The sequence below is a fragment of the Triturus cristatus genome, chromosome 5_2, assembly GCF_964204655.1.
Source record: "Triturus cristatus chromosome 5_2, aTriCri1.1, whole genome shotgun sequence".
Lineage (NCBI taxonomy): Eukaryota > Metazoa > Chordata > Amphibia > Caudata > Salamandridae > Triturus > Triturus cristatus.
The window spans coordinates 424,689,963-424,704,311 of record NC_140588.1 but is presented as its reverse complement, the minus strand read 5'-3'; the positions used below and the strand labels follow the sequence as shown (position 1 = coordinate 424,704,311).

The 14,349-nt window shown below is 42.8% G+C and overlaps 1 protein-coding gene and 1 long non-coding RNA gene across 4 annotated transcripts in view; one reads left to right on the top strand and one right to left on the bottom strand.

Annotated features, from left to right (window-relative positions):
- Positions 1 to 14,349, bottom strand: part of LOC146823099 (uncharacterized) — a 340,269-nt gene that overhangs the window by 181,629 nt on the left and 144,291 nt on the right. The gene's annotated exons all lie outside the window — the stretch shown is intronic.
- Positions 2,088 to 14,349, top strand: part of CCR9 (C-C motif chemokine receptor 9) — an 85,076-nt gene continuing 72,814 nt past the window's right edge. Inside the window, exon 1 of one of the 2 annotated variants that reach the window (XM_085607349.1) lies at positions 2,088 to 2,147. The gene's annotated coding sequence lies outside the window, so the exon portion shown is untranslated. Of the gene's footprint in view, positions 2,148 to 4,297; positions 4,429 to 14,349 lie in introns of those variants that run through there. The other variant, XM_085607348.1, reaches the window with a different exon arrangement.

The following is a 14,349-nucleotide window of genomic DNA, read 5'->3' as shown; positions in this document are numbered from 1 at the left end:
AGCCTGGTGGGAAACATGTAAAGTACATATGATGCTTTGGCCAGGCCAAAACGGCTGGCCAAGCAGCAATGCGCACTTTGAGAGTGAGCACTCACCACTCCTCCCAGGCTCCGACCCCAGCTACCCGCTTGCCCTAACCCAGCCCCGTAGCTAAGAAAAATAAAATGATAATAACCAATTATTTTTTTCTGCTGTCAGAGCAGTAGGGCGGTGCTCCTCCACCTTAGTAGAGAAGCCTACCCTGGCAGGAAGGTGTCCCTTCCTGCACATAAACAACTAGTAATGACGATTTATAACTTCTATGTGTGCTGCAAAAATGCAGCACACATAGAAGTTGCAACGCGTCATTTTTTTAATGATTGTATATGTGCAGGAAGGGACACCTTCCTGCACATAAACAATCATTCATGGCATTTTGCAGCACACATAGAAACATCAAAACAAGGAGAAATTAAGCATTTCCCCTCCTTTCACCATATGAAGACCAGGTTTTGGCCGGTCTTAATTTTGGCTCTGCCCCATATTAACGCCACCCTTGTGAATATGGGCAGCGTCAAAATCAATGGGGGTTGTGGTGGAGCACTCACTGCGATGCCAATTGCCCACCCCTTTAATGCTAAGTGTAGCGCGAAAGTGGGCCTTGTGAATAAGGCAAAGCCGCTATCGCCACAGGGACATCGGATAAAGTGACGTTCCTGTGGCAATAGGGCCTTGCTTAATCACTTTGCTAACATTTGCGAACTCCATATTTAAAGTAAAATTGGGTTCCAGAGCACAGTGACATTTCTTTGGTGAGTGTAATCCCTAAGTGTCATCATCAGAACCACTCCCAGCCCCGTGGTTGAGTAATTTGCAAGATGAAACAATGGAACCAGAAGGCATGTGTTATATTAATCCTGGTCTCCCCTTGTGACAAATTGTGCACTCTTGGGTATTCACTTTCTGAAAATATTTCTCTGCTCCTTTTTCTTAACAGAGATAGGAAAAACATAAATCAAACTAAACACTGGTAGTAAGTATGCGATAAGAAAACAGGACTGTAATCCAATAATCACTTATTTTTATCCATGAGGAGAGAACACAGTCTCATAGTCCACTCACTAAAATATGCTGTAGTGAGAAAGTTATGAATCGTGAAACAAGGAGTCCTGCACTGTGGTGTTGGTACTCCTGGTTCCCCTAATTGTTTGATGATAGTCAAATCTTATCCTTCCTATGCCTTTGTCCCCTTAATTGCCATTATGTGATATATGTGTGCAAGCCATGGAAAGCTGGAGCTAAGCTAGAGCCAGAAGCCTGGCTCTGGATCAACTTGAGGTTCTCTTGAATCCCCAAGCCCAAAACGAGCCAATCCTCTATGTGGCATCTGTCTGATACCTACACTGTAACCACTCGTGCAATGAATTAAAAACAGAGCATTACCTTTTGATGTACTATGGGAGAGGTAAAGAGATACCCACATAGTGGCTGAATTACACAGTGTTAAACTAAAAAACCTGTGATCAGTCCCGGCTTCTCCACTTGACCAAATTAGGTGATCCTAGTCAATTGTTTTATTCCACTTTGCCTCCTTTTTCTTAATTATTACAATTGAAAGCATCTTGAAATACACGAGGTCACAGTTTGTATTGTTCATAACCTTCTCTTGTGTTTGATTTAATAAACCATAATGTTGTTCTATATATAATAACAATGTACACCACCCCGAAGGAGCACATAACAAATGACTGGCCTCTTGGTTCACTAATAGCATTATTGTTGGGGTAGGAGGAGGCCTGAATGTTTTTAAGTTTGTGTTTGAAAGCTATTGTTTTTAATTTGTGTCTCAATGCAGTTATATGATTTCATATAATAAGGTTGAAACAGTTTTGCATGTTTGAAACACAAATTTCTTAAATTTTGGGGAGACTTTGTCATATGTTTACGTTTGTAGCACCATGTCCGTTAAAATTAAGGTGTCCCTAAAGTTAAGTGGTGCAGGACACCTTCTTTCTTTCTTTTCCTTCACCTCAGTTAACATGTAAATTAATGCTGGTCGTTTAACATCTTTCTGAATGTTAGTGCTCAATCAAGTCAAAAACATCAATGATTGAACAGTAGCTCAGTACTGCTGGTCACCAGGGGCATTATGAGAAGGTGAGAAGAGGGTAAGTAGTGGCCCCCGGGCCGTACTTTGAGTATCCAGGCGCTACAAATTGCCAAATTACATTTTAATCCCTCTTTATTCCTGCTTCGCAAGAGAAAGGTCTGGACCAAAATCCTCTGATACCTAAGTTTCCTTCTCTCAGTTGCTGCTGACAAGTTGCTATCATCTGCAATCTGTCGGCAGAAATTGGAATTTCCAGCATAGGGTTCTGTGGTAATTTTCAGACAGATATGGTTTACTCTTTTGTTTGAAGTAAAACTATGCTCTTGGGCATGTTCCCATCTGTATGTCTACGACCAAACTCACAAACTTGTATATTTGCTTTCACAACGTTTTGCAGGTCCTTTTTCATTCCTGACATTTACTCCTGCAAAGAGCAGGAGTACATTTTTAAATTAGATTTGATGGTCGAAGATCACGCCAAGGCTTAAAACCTCCTTTGAAGGAATAGCGGTATTGCCCAGGTGATTTACCATGACCAACTGGGGAATCTGAGAAGTGGAAGATGAGCCTGAAACTATGATCTCCATTTTTGCTCTGTTTGTGACACTTGAATTTTCTACTCCATTTGAAATCTGCAAAGCACTTACTCTATTATGTATGTTACTATAGTATTTAAATTGGTCCAGGTATGGCTCCTGTAGTGTGGAAAAGGAATCAGCAAAATGATTAATTTTCCCCTTCCAAGGTTATCCTTAACACCAGACAGAACACGACTAATTCAGCTCACAATACTGTCAAATCACAAGCACAAAACATGGATAACGCACCTGCCGGTGCATGGTCTCAATCAGTGCTTTAAATGATAAAAAAATAAGTGCAGGTACTCATTAAAATGAGCTAGAGGTGTGGCAAGTGGGCGGGGATAGGGGCGGGGCTAAGGGCAAGACATGATTATACATAATGACTTCTATGCAAGTTGCAGCACATATTAAAACACGAGAAATGTGTTTATGTAAACAAAACAGGCTTAATCATTACACAAAATGAAAGCCAAACAGGATGATATTTGAAAATTTACAGATATATATATATGTATGTATATTTATTAAAGTTAACAAGAAATACAGCAGATTTTTAACTTTACACAAATTTGCGTTAAAATTCCATTTCTAAGCTCCAATTTCAGAACTGAACACATATCTGGTATTTTTAATCTGCAAAAGTGTCAATCCTAACTTCACCTGTCACATCATTTTTTTACATTCCTCCCTCCCCCTTCCTTGTATGTTCATCTCGGTTTCCCCCCAACCAGACCCATTGTCAGTAGTAATGTGAGCTTATTCCTGGAGATGCAGTGTTCCCTGCTATTCATTGCTCTTTGGGCATGGCTATCTTCACACCCAGGGATCTCTCTCTGTTATGTAAATGCAGCCATTAGTGTTGGAGGCGCACACAAAGGGAAGCAGCTCCTGGGCTGGAAAAAACACTAACATGAAAAGAAAACCGGCTTTGAGGAAGGTGTAGGATTGTGCTGCACTTCCACTCGCTTTTGTAAGGTCAGTTCAATACCTCTTAATGGGACTGGATTACTGACCGCAGCCCCAGCCTAGGCCATTCCACGCACCTGACGGGGAGGGGGTGGCTAAAGCACTTTAACCTGAATGCTCGTTGCACGCCTAATTAACAGTGCAGGGTCTGCCTAGAGTGGACCCTGCACTGTTAATCACAGCGTGATGCAAGCCCTCTCAACCCCCTGCAGTGTGGGTAAATTCAAAGGGGCGCCTCTAGACTTTAGCAGCGTCCCTGCAAAAGTCTACTTCAGAACCTCAGTGCGATTCCGAGATTCCCTGTGTTGGAGGACATACCGAACCCGAGCCTGCCGTGCCATCAATCAGGGTACCGGTACTCTCCCTGACAAAAGAAAAGTGTCGGTACTGACGGCTAGAAAATTTGGAAGTGCCGGTACTCAGTACCGGTGAGTACCGGCCCATTTAAAGCACTGGTCTCAATCATAAATCATTATAGACATTTGATGTGGTATGGGGTGAACCCCCACATCAAATTTTGCCTAGGAAAACAAGTGATGTTACTGCAGTCTAAGAGAGATCACTCATTTTCATTGCTTGCTTAAGCACATACCCCCTGCCCCCCACCCTCCTCACAGGAAGAGCAGAGCAGTGTGTATATAGCACAGACTTTAAGCAAATTAAACTAGAGATAAAACTCCACCACAACCGGTACCCAGGAGCTCGCGCCTCAGCGGTGCGTGTGTAATGACAGCTAGTAAACACAAGAAGGCAGAAGCAACCCTGAGCAAAACCTCAGAAGTACCACAAAAGGTAAGACGTTTCGTAAAAACTGTGTCCTGATGGGGTATTTTTTAAATAAGAAATGAAAACCAAGGGATTTTCTCTATTTTGTAATACGAAATTTTATCTAGAAGGCCCTCGAAATTATGATTTGATAGAACAAATTGGCGCTAAAATGTTGCGTGGATATTAACGTGCAAGCGGGACAGTTTGTGAACATTTTCTTCAACAAAGTAACAGAAACTGCGCCAAGAAGGTCAAACATTTACGCACCGACAGCGAATGAGCTCAAGCCTGTGAGAGTTAGTTTGAGTCAGCATTGTGAGAGAGATAGGCGAGAATGGGGTGACCTTTTGTTCTCATGGGAGCCCCTGCAAGATAAGACGTCATCTGTTCCTGCTGCCACTGATTTCTGATAGTGCAGCACGTTCTAACGAAAGGCGAGATTTAAATACATTATGAAAGCCCAAGATGGCGGTTCTGCTTCAGACGCTTGTTTTGTAATTTATGTAATGAGGCCTCTTTGGCGAGACATTACTAACTCGTAGAATGTAAGTGCTCCTGCAGAAGCCATGCTCCAGGTGTGTGTGCCAAAGACTAACTGGGGTAACAAGAACACAGTATAACAGATGATTATTCAAGAATTTTCTAATCGCAACTATGAGTGTGATGTGCTAAATCTAATAGACAAAGCGTTCCATAGTTCGAGTGTAATAGTCTTAACAGCAGGAACCTTCAAAGCAATCAGTCATTTCAGTAGAAGATTCCACCAGGATGGGCAATGGGATTTTGGCGCAAAGCTAAAGCAGGCTGTCAATCATCGTTAAGTCAAGAGCTTATGGGCAGCCATTGTAAATCACACAAAACAAGCCCCATTGGCAGCTATTTTTTTGAGAGCAGGAACCGTTTCATAGAAAGTTTGTGGAGGTGTAAAAATGGCACATTTATTTGCACAATTATAAAAAAAAAAAAAAAAAGAAGTCGAGAAATCACATTTCCTCCAAGTTTCAAATGTAGGTCTGTGTTTCTGGCAAAATCAAGATGTTCATTTTTATAAACAATTACCAGAAAGAAACATCTCTCTTTTTTTTTTAACAAAGAAGTTAAAAGCAGACCAAAATATCTTTGGCGATTTTCTTAAAATGATTTATGATACTTGTCATGCAAATAATTAATTGTTTCCCTTTTTGCCCTGGCAGAGCAATCTTTCTGTTTTATTGACTGAGAGTTGGCTGCATTCGGCAGTTCAAACAGTGAGCATGCTGCAGTGCCGCTGAATCTATCTCTTTTATTGCGCGGTGCAAATGTTGTGTGATTTGCCCCCGCACCTCAAGTGATGTGCCTTCATCCTGCATGAGCTGGTATGGAGAACGTTGAAATAACCAAAATGTTAAATATTCGCGACCCCAGCAACAATCGCACTCCGTTCAGTAGGAATTGACCTGAATGCGCAGCGTAGATACTTCATTTATTCGACTCTTTGTTCCCGAGGTGGTTTGTGTCTATTACATTATGACGCAGTATCAGAGAGTAACGCGAAGCTTGGTGAAAGGTGCTTCTTCAAGGGATGCTAAAAAGTTGCTTATTAAGCTTCACGGAGACAGAAAGTGTAGGAGCTCGGGTCTGAGATATATATACATTTTTATCGCCTCCTTATGCGCAATCCTTACCCTTCGCTACAATGTTCAATTGGCCTTCAATTTCGATCATAATGTACCTGGGTAAATGTATTCTCTTCATAACACTCAACGATCTGCTATGTTTGTTTACAGTGTGTGTCTGTACTTTCACAAGTGTGTGGACATGTTTAAATATAGGATTGGAAGGAATGCACAAAAGGTGACCCCGTAGTTGTAAATTATTTTAAAGTCAGTAATACTGCCCATCGGAGTGAGTCGCAGGCAAGAGGAAAGGAATGTGCATTTCAAACTGTGGCAGGTCTTTCATCGAAATCGTGATTTTGTGGACAGTGACAAACGCCCCCAGCCCATTCCCACTCTGTAAATGATGGGAGTTAAGGGCTGTAATAAGTCAAGTCCCAGGGCGGAAAGGAGAACGGAATACCCTTAAACCTTGGTTTGGTATAGAGGTGAAGGGAGTTCCACACAAGGAAAAGTTTTCCCAGTGGAAAAAAAGAAAAGGAAAGCGTGCTATTTCAAGAGGCGCTGGCTTTACATAGGGTGGAATTGTACTATGATGAGTTTAATCCTGCACTGGAGAAATGGCAGCACTAAATCAGAAACAAATGATGGAAATGCCAACAATTCTGGCTTGCTATTTATGTAGCATGCAGTAACTGTTAGTTTTGTTGAGACCATTTTTTTAAGAGACCGATCTTATGCTGCTTTTTATATAGTTGTACAATGTATCTGAATTGTAATATAAACTCCTATGTACTTATGACATTCGAATGGGAATGCAATGAAACTACAACTTCAGAAAGGAACATAGAGCAGATTAAGTTGTATTTTTTTAAACTGAAGCATTATATTTGCTTAGTCTGATAGCACACATCTTTAATTATTCAGTAGTACAAAGATAGTAATGAAAAGAAGAAGAGGATTAGAAGAAATGTTCACATTCTTTATTTTTAAATTAGATTTGAGGTGTGACGTAATTATGAAATTGATAGAAGTGCATTTTAATTTGTTTAGTATTAATGATTTGAAGTAGAGAATGTTTGTGGAAGTGTTATGTTGTTCGTTTTATATTGTTTTAAAGTACATTACAAATGTTTGTAAAGCATTATGACTGGTGCCTGTTAGTTTGTAAAATGTTGTATAAATGTTAATCTGTGTTATAGTACAAAAGATTAGACTGTGATCAGTATGTGTAGGTTGTGTTAGTTTAATCCCACACTTGAATAATTTCCAGAATATACTATTGCAAAATATTTTATCTATTTTTTTCACAAAACCTCCCCATCTGGACATAGGTAAAATGTATACATTGAAGAGGAAGAGGTAGGTTATGCATGGCAATTTGTCTATTGTATGTATGGAAGGATGGTAGGAAGGCATGGTAGTTTTGGTATGCAAGGTCGGTGTGGATGGCATGGTGGGTTTAGGTATGATAAATTAGATATGGTAGGTTAGGTATGTTATGTTGGTAGGGATGGAAAGGTTAAGAATGGTAGGGTAGTTAGGTATGGCACACTAGGTAGGTATAGTAGGCAGGTAGACTTGACAGTTATGGGAGGTACAACTGTGGTAGGTATGTACAGAAGTTAGTACAGCAGGGTTGGTAGGTAGATATGGTAGACAGTAGGGCAGGTAGTTAAGGTATTTCAAGTTAGGAATGGTAAGCAAGTTTAATTAGCTATGGTACATATGGTAGCTAGGATAGATAGTGCTGGACTTGACCCTTTCCTCAGGGGCCTCCCCGGACATTTTGCATTCCTCCCCCTATTTTTTGCTGCATTCGTTTTTGTTGGCCTTATGACTCTGCACTTTACCACTGCTAACCAGAGCTAAAGTGCTTGTGCTCTCTCCTCTAAAGATGGTAATGTTACCTTATACCCAATTGATATATTAAATTTACTTTTAAGTCCCTAGTAAAGGGGCACTACCTGTGCCCAGGATATGTAAATTAAATGCTATTAGTGGGCCCGCAGCACTGATTGTGCCACACAGCTAAGTACCTCTGTAAACTTGTCTCAGGCCTGCCATGGCAGCCTGTGTATGCAGTTTTTAAACTGCCATTTTGACCTGACAAAATAAACCTTTTCCCAGGCCCAAACCTTCCTTTTAATACATATGTCTCTCCTTGGGTAGGCCCTGGACTGGCCATAGGGCAGGATGTAATGCATTTAAAAGTAGGACATGTACATTTAAGTTTTACGTGCCCTGGTAGTAAAAAAAACTCTTGAATTCGTTTTCACTTCCCCCAAAGCCTAACATTGGAGTTACCTTATTACATTTTGGGGCCGATTCCGATCCTGCATTTTTTTTTCCCGTCCGACTCGTATTGGTAAATTTTTACATACAAATCGTACAAGTCCCGTCCGACCAGTGAAGTACGATTCGTATGGGAAAAATACAACTTTTCCCGATCCAATTTGTACGGATCGGCCCGATCCTTACAAATCGAATCGGGAAAAGTTGTACCAGACGGACCCGGACACTTTTCCATACAAATTGTAAAAATGCAGTCCAACCGTACTAGTACGATCCGAACCAGCTTTCCGATTTACGATTTGTATGGAAAACGTCCCGTACACAGGGAATGCCATTACCCGCTACGAAGCGAACTTTGTACGACTCGTATCCCGGGAAAAGTTATCCCGGAGTGCGAGTCATACAGGGGTACGAGTCGTACAGGCATACACCCCCGTGCGTTGTGTATGTACGGTGCGTACCCCAACATCGCGTATGTACTGTGCGTACCCCCAACATCACGTATGTACTGTGCGTACCCCCAACATCGCGTAACCCAACATCGCGTATGTACGGGGTATGCGATGTTGGGGTATGCGATGTTGGGGTACGCGATGTTGGGGTACGCAATGTTGGGGATATGCACAGTACATACGCGATGTTGGGGTACGTGATGTTGGGGGTACGCACAGTACATACGCGATGTTGGGGTACGCACTGTACATATGTGATGTTGGGGTACGCACCGTACATACACAACGCACGGGGGTGTATGCCTGTACGACTCGCACCCCTGGGGACTCTGCTTTTACAGCTGTTTTTGGCTCCCGTAAGAAAAGAGCCGTACGGAGGGCCGTAGGGACGAATCGTACTTGCTGGGCTGGAAACCGCTGCTTGAATACATACAGACGTCGCGTGCAAGCTGTTCCGGATCAGAATCGTTGGTTTATTTTAGCTGTATGGTCTTTTGCACGATTTGTATGGAAGGAGGCTTTCTGTACGAATCGTACTTCCTAGGTTGTAAGAAAAGTTTACCGGGTACAAGTTGTATGGGAAAAACGCTCCATACAAAGATTTGTACAGCCTTTTTCCAGGATTGGAATCGGCCCCTTTATAAGTGTAATTTCCAAATGAGGAAAGGTAACCAGTCCTTGTTTGGTGTCTCTGGAATTGGAATTTAAAATCCTAACTTTTGAAGAAGTTAGATTTTTAATTGCAATTTTGAAAATGGCACTTTTTGAAAGTTGGCATTTTCTTGCCTTTGCCATTTAGGGGGCGATTCCGATCCTGGATTTTTTTTTCCCATACGACTCGTATCCGTATTTTTTTACGTACGAATTGTACAAGTCCCGTACAAACGGCGAAGTACGATTCATACGTGAAAAATACATACAAATCGCCTCGGGAAAAGACTACGAGACGTCCCCAGACAGTTTTACATACAATTCGTAAAACTGAAGTCCGAGCGCGCAAGTATGATCCGTACCGCACGTCCGAAAACACAAGCGCATGGAAAAGGCTCCGTACGGAGCAAACTTTGTACGAGCCCTACCCCGAGTACACTTGTGCCCCGGGTACGAGTCATACGGCCCCTCCAGCCTCCCACCCCTCCCACATACGTCCGCACAGTACCCCCCACCCCCGTATGTATGGACCGTACCCCCCACCCCCGTATGTACGGACTGTACCCCCCACCCACGTATGTACGCACCGTACCCCAGGCGTACCCCCCACCCGTGTATGTACGCACCATACCCCAGGCGTACCCCAATCCTCGCGTATGTACATACGCGAGGATTGGGGTACGCCTGGGGTAATACGTATGTAATGCAGACTGCAGTGGGAATATTAATTGTTTTCCTCCTGCAATCCAAAAAGTTCCTTACTGTTGCACAGACTGGAGTGGGAATAGTACATTTTGCCCCTCTGCAATACAACACTTTCCTTTCTGATGCTCTGACTGGCGTGGGAATATTAAATGTTACTCCTCCGCAATCTAAACATTTTCCTACTTTTGCACTCATTGGAATGGGGATAGTATATTTTATCCCTCCGCAATCAAACACTTTTACCTACTGTTACACTCAGTGGAGTGGGAATAGTAAATTCTACCCCTTCGCAATCTAACACTTTCCCTAGTGTTGCACCCTATTGGAGTGGTAAGGGTAAATGTTACCCCTCTGCAATCAAAAACGTTCTCTACTGTTGCACTGACTCGAGTGGGAGTAATAAATGTTACTCCTCTGCAATCCAACACTTTCCCACTTTTGCACTCATTGGATTTAGAATAGTAAATTTTACCCCACCAGAATCCAACACTTTCCCTACAGTTGCACTGATGGGAGTGGGAATATTACATTTCACCCCACCACAATTCAGCACTTACCCTACTTTTGCACTCATTGGAGAGGGAATAGTAAATTTGATCCCTCCACAATCCAACACTTTCCCTACTGTTACACTCAATGGAGTGGGAAAAGTAAAGTCTACCCTTTTGCAATTCAACACTTTCACTACTGTTCCACCTATTGGAGTGGGAATAGTAAATTTTACCCCTCCACAATCCAACTCTTTGCCTACTGTTGCACTTATTGGAGTGGGAATAGTAAATTGTATCTCTCTGTAATCTAAAAAATGTCCTAGTGTTGGATTAATTGTAGTGGGAAAAGTACATTTTAGTACTCCACAATACAATATTGTATCTAATTCTGCATTTATTATAATGAGATTAGTACATTTTTCCTTTATGTGATGTAACAATTTTATTACTGTTGTGTTGTGTGAGGTGAGAGTAGTACATTTGATATATTATTAGTATAAGACTTTGTCTATTTTTGTATAAATTGTAGTGGGAATTTGATATGTATTAATTTTAATATTACTAGCTTCATAATACTTTTTTAACTAAATATATGTGTAACACACACATATATATATATATATGTGTGTGTATGTGTGTTTAACTTTTTTAAAGTAAGTTTATTTGTTATATTTGTTACAATAATTTTTAATAATGATTTTTAGTATTTAATATATTTTATTTTTTTATTTTTATTTATATATATTTCAAATCGATATATGATGCAACGATATTATTAAAAACAATACATTTTCCCAATATTTTTGTACTTACCTTTTTAAGTATAGGTTGTCAATATTTTTGTAGTCGATATTTATGACTCGATAATTTTGTAGGTCGATATTTTTGACCTCGATATGTGAATCCCTGTGCTCACCCTCTGGTAGCCTGGCACAGAGCAGTAAGGCTAAACTACAGAGGCAATGTGTAAAGCAATTGTGGATAGCCTACAGTAACACAATGAAAACACCACAAAGGCACACCACCAGTTAAAAAAAGAAAGTATCTTTATCTAAACCAAAGGAGACCAAAATGACAAAATCAAATATACAGATATATGACTTTTAGGGGCCGATTCCGATCCAGGTCGGAAGAGCACCGAACGCGATCCGGCCGGAAAAAGTACGCGCCGTACGCGTGTTACAGCTGTACGAGCGAGCAAGTACGATGCGAGCTACATGAAATTCACCGACCAACTCGTTTCCGGGTTCGAACCGCTCTGTACGTCTCAGTGGTAAGCTAATCGTGGCGTGCAATGGATGCCATTCAAGACCAAGCCAGTATGATCCACGCGTCGGACAGCCTGTGCGAGCCGGAGTGTCCGGCTCGCAAATCATCCGGGTGGTTGGACCCCCTGTCACCCGCAGCCCTACGACTCGGACACATGGGGAGACCCATGGGTCTCCCCAACACAGGCATGTACGGTGCGGATGGCACCAACGCGTACTCACTGAAGGGGGTGCACTTGTCCGCGACATACCCATTCAGTCAATGGGAGCCCATGTACGCCTCGTACGACCGGCTCCCATTGACTTCTATGGGAGTCCGACCGAACCGAGTCCGACAGCATACGGCCGCATCGTACTCGCTCGGTCGGACTGCAGGACTCTGGCTCGCTCGGAGTGCTTTCCGACCCGGATCGGAATTGGCACCTTAGAAGGTAAAAACTGTTCTCTCCATAGGAAACTATGGACGCGTCACTTTTAGCACATGCGTCAAATCACAAGCAAAAACAGCTGCAGGGAAGGGGATACGTCAGTTCCTTACGCTCAGGGAAGGTGATGCGTCAATTCCTTGCTCTATGGGAGGTGATGCGTTGGTTCCTAACTGCCACGCAGGTGTGGTGATGCATCGGTTCCTTACTGGAGAGGTGGTGATGCGTCGGCTTCTTACTGTGAAGGGAGGTGATGCGTCAGTTTCTTACTGCAGCCCCAGAGTTGTAGATTCGGCACCCAGGTGTGATCCATGGAAACTCCAAACGCGCTGGAGGGGATGCGGTGATGGTGAACCAGGTGCTTCATCGATTTCTCCAGCCCCGGCCAGCGATGCTTCAATTCTTCTTGCCACACTACAGGGCCTCTGTCAGAGTTGGTGCTGTGATTTTCAGCATCGGAGATCGGTGCACGGAACTCGGTGTGGGGTGTTTTTTTGGGCACTGCGTCGATTTTACAGCCGCAAGGGGCTGTGCATCATGAAAGTCTCCTGCACGGTGGTGCAGCATCCGAAAATACAGCCGCAAGGAGGGCGGAGCATCGATTTCCTTCAGATCTTCAGTTCTTGGTAGCTTCTTGTAGCAGGAACAACCTCTAGAGGCCCAGAACTGGAACAGGCATTTCCTGGCAGGTCAGAACTCCCAGCAGTGGAGTTCAAGGAAGCTGTGGAAGTCTTTGTGTCCCTGAGACTACAGAACAGGAGACCAGCACACACAAGCTCTTGGAAATTCTTCTCAAGCAGGTTCACAGCAAAGTCCAATCTTTGTCCTCTCCTTTACAGAAGCAGCAACTGCAGGCCAACCCAGCAAAGCAATACACAGCAAAGGCAAGTCTCCTCTTTACAGTTCTTCAGCTCTTCTCCTTGGCAGAGGTTCCTCTTTATTTCTCTTTGTTCCAAGAGTCTCTGAGCTCAGTAAAACTAGTTCTGTCCTCCCTGGTCCAAGTTCACTACAGGTGGTGGAGACAGCATTGTGCAGAGCAGACACAGCCTATTGAGGTGGTAGTGAAAATTCCTCCCACTACTCTAAATGCAGAAAGGTCTACTCAGCCTGGCTAGGATTCACCCAGGAAAGGCAGGACACACCTCAAGCCCCCTTGTGACTGTATAGAGTGAATGCACATCCTCAGCCCCTGTCACTCCAAAATCAGACGGTGAATACACAAACAGGCAGAGGCACACTGAATGGTACAGCAAGAAAATGCCCACTTTCTAAAAGTGGCATTTTCAAACACACAATATAAAAACCACCTCTCTGGAGTGCAGAGAGCCTAAACTCCATCTCTCCATCTTATCCTAATGGAAAGTTACACTTGTAAGATGTTACAAGGCACCTCCCATGTTAACCTATGGGACAGACAGACTTTCAATAGTGAAAACGAAATACACAATTTTTCACTATCAGGACATGTAACACACACCAGTTCATGTCCTACCATTGACATACACTGCACCCTGCCCACAGTGGCATGCCTGAGATACATTTACATGGCTATTCATGTGGGAGGCACAACCAGTGCTGCAAGTCCACTAATAGCATTTGATTTACTGGACCTGACACAATGAGTGCACTTTACTAAGGACTTACCAGTAAATCAAATCTGCCAATCAGGGATAACCAATCATAATCACAATGTACACAGGAAGCACTTGCACTTTGGCACTTGTCAGCAGTGGCAAAGTGCCCATAGTACCTATACCAGCAAAAACAAAGTCTAGCTCGCAGTAACAAATACAGGAGGTAGAGGCAAAAAGTCAGGGGTAACCACACCAAGGATGCCAGGTCTAACAGATACTCTTTTAGGCGCAAAACATGTTGACCTTTTAGTTACTAGGGGCCATTATTACCCCACTAGTAACAATCTATGTTTTTTTTACTCTGACTGGGGAACCAGCATATTGAAAACGTTCAGGATATCCCCTAGTCAGTTTTAATATTTAATCTCACACTCACTTTTCATGACCCCACTAAGAACTCAGACCCTCACTCACCAAATAGCAAAATAA